General features: G+C 43.2%; 1 pseudogene; it reads right to left on the bottom strand.

The window, feature by feature from the left end:
- Positions 1-1,034: 1,034 nt before the first annotated feature.
- On the bottom strand, positions 1,035-1,324 carry LOC110294871 (annotated as a pseudogene).
- Between the last annotated feature and the right edge of the window lie 825 nt (positions 1,325-2,149).

Raw genomic sequence — 2,149 nt, 5'->3', positions numbered from 1 at the left:
CGAGATCTGGCACCCTCTTCTGGAGTGTCTGAAGACAGCTACAGTGTACTTACATATAATAAATAAATAAAATCTTAAAAAAAAAAGAAAATATATTAATACATGTATATATATAGTTATTTAGGATATGAATGGATAGATAGATAGATAGATAGATAGATAGATAGATAGATAGATAGATAGATAGATAAGTATACAGATAGAGACAGAGACAGAGAAGACTGTAAAATGTAAACACGGGGAAATGATCTTCTAATCCATAAGTGAACCAGAGTTCAATTCCTCAGAGCTATCGCTCCCAGAAGGGAAGTCTGGGAGGTCCTCAGAGTTCTCCAGAGCTTTGTTTGTTTATTTAAGAAATAAGATTAGGGCACTTGACCTCGGAGTATTCACATCTTCCTTTGCCAAAGAGAAGTGCTTTCAGCCAAAGTGTACATTTCTTCCCTGCCTCAAGGGACTGGGGAGCTTGGCTGGCTCCAGAAGAAACTGAGTCTCAGTATACAACGACGACCGACCGACGACGTTAGGAAAGGCATCTGCCCACAAGGAAAGACAGCCATTTGCATGGGCTGGCAATCGGAAGGCTTGGGGGAATCACAAGCATTTTAGGGATGACAAATCTGACTAGTAAGAGAGAGCCTTGTCTTGAAGAGGTCCACACTAATTGGGCATTGCTGTGCTCAGCTCTGACAAGAACTTTCCAGTGTAGTTTTTCTGTTCCAGCAAGTTCCATAAATTTAATAGGAAAAAAATAGATTTGTAGTGTGAAACTATCTCATGAAGAAGTTTCCAACGGAAAGCGTATTTATTAGCTATGGAGAGACTTCAACATTTGGAAAACATTTCCCATAAAAATTAAGATGATTTCCAGAGCAGAGCTGACCTCTCCTCTCCCATCTTGTTCTTTTTTCTTTTTTTTTTGAACACTGTACAGCGTAAGCTTTATAGGATCAAAAGAACACATGTCCGTCCCCACATTGTCTTTAGTCCGGTAGGTTCTGCTGTTCTCGCTCACAGTCCCTGGTGGAGATACTTCAGACTTTGCCACTTAGCACATTTTGCATAGCTCTGGTTACCTCATCAGCACTCAGATTGTTCTCTTGGCCAAAAGCCTAGCCGGCCCAGAGCTTGGGCTGCACCTCCGAACATTAGCGGATTAGAATGGGCAGGTTGGAGTGCTCATCCTTCACTCCACACGCCATTGCAGCATGAAATTCCTCACACCCTCGCCCTGTCCGGGGGAGGAACGCTGGCATAAGTGAATGCGAATCTCACGCAGCCCCAGCTTTGCACCGACCACTCGGCTAACAGCGGCGGCCGCCATCTTTCATCTTGCTGTTCTTAATGCTATTGTGACTCTATTTGCTAAAAGTGAGATATGTATTTTGCTTCTTTATATCTTTCAACCAGTCTGGAAATTACAGTGTATCTGAGGATGACCTTGAACTTTGAACCTCCTACCTGCGCTCTCTGTGGGTTGGTACAAGTGCGCACCACCAGACCTGAGACTCAAAGCAAAGGCTGCCTGCCCACCGAGGAAGCACTCTACCAATGGAACTACCCCACCCTCTATCAATAAATATTTTATATATGTCACTCATTTGAAAATGAGGATAAAATTGGGAAGGGGGTGAGAGACAGAAGCCAGTTTCTTCAAAATGCGTTTATAAGGTTACACGCAATGGGGGAATTAGCATTCATCAGACACTAAGAATTAAGGAAGAGGAGGCAGAAGGTGCCATCTGTGCCAACTCTGGAGATAATACACTACCAAGTGAATTATAGGGCCTGCCCTAGAAGAACTTAAGAATATCAAGGGAGACCGACATTAAAGGGGGCTGGAGGTGGGAAGTTTGTGTAAAGGAATCCAGACATGAGCAGTGGAGCCTAGAGCTCAGGCAGGGACTAGAAGAGGATGCATACACTGGGGGCCTGCAGACTGGGGAGTGCATGACCAGCTCACCTCTCAGTCTACTGGAGTCAGGAGCTAAGTTCCACAGGAGTTTACCAATCCACAGAAATAGTCTCAGGCCTGGAAGAAAAAAAAAAAAAAAACCACCACCACCAAAAAAATGCACTTTAAAAAAAAGTGTCATTAAAATCTAAATTAATGAGTAGTTAATTAAATGTCTGCAAAACACTGCATTGT

The sequence above is a fragment of the Mus caroli genome, chromosome 5, assembly GCF_900094665.2.
Source record: "Mus caroli chromosome 5, CAROLI_EIJ_v1.1, whole genome shotgun sequence".
Taxonomy (NCBI): Eukaryota; Metazoa; Chordata; class Mammalia; order Rodentia; family Muridae; genus Mus; species Mus caroli.
The sequence above is the reverse complement of the archived record's forward strand: the minus strand, read 5'-3'. Positions and strand labels throughout refer to the sequence as shown.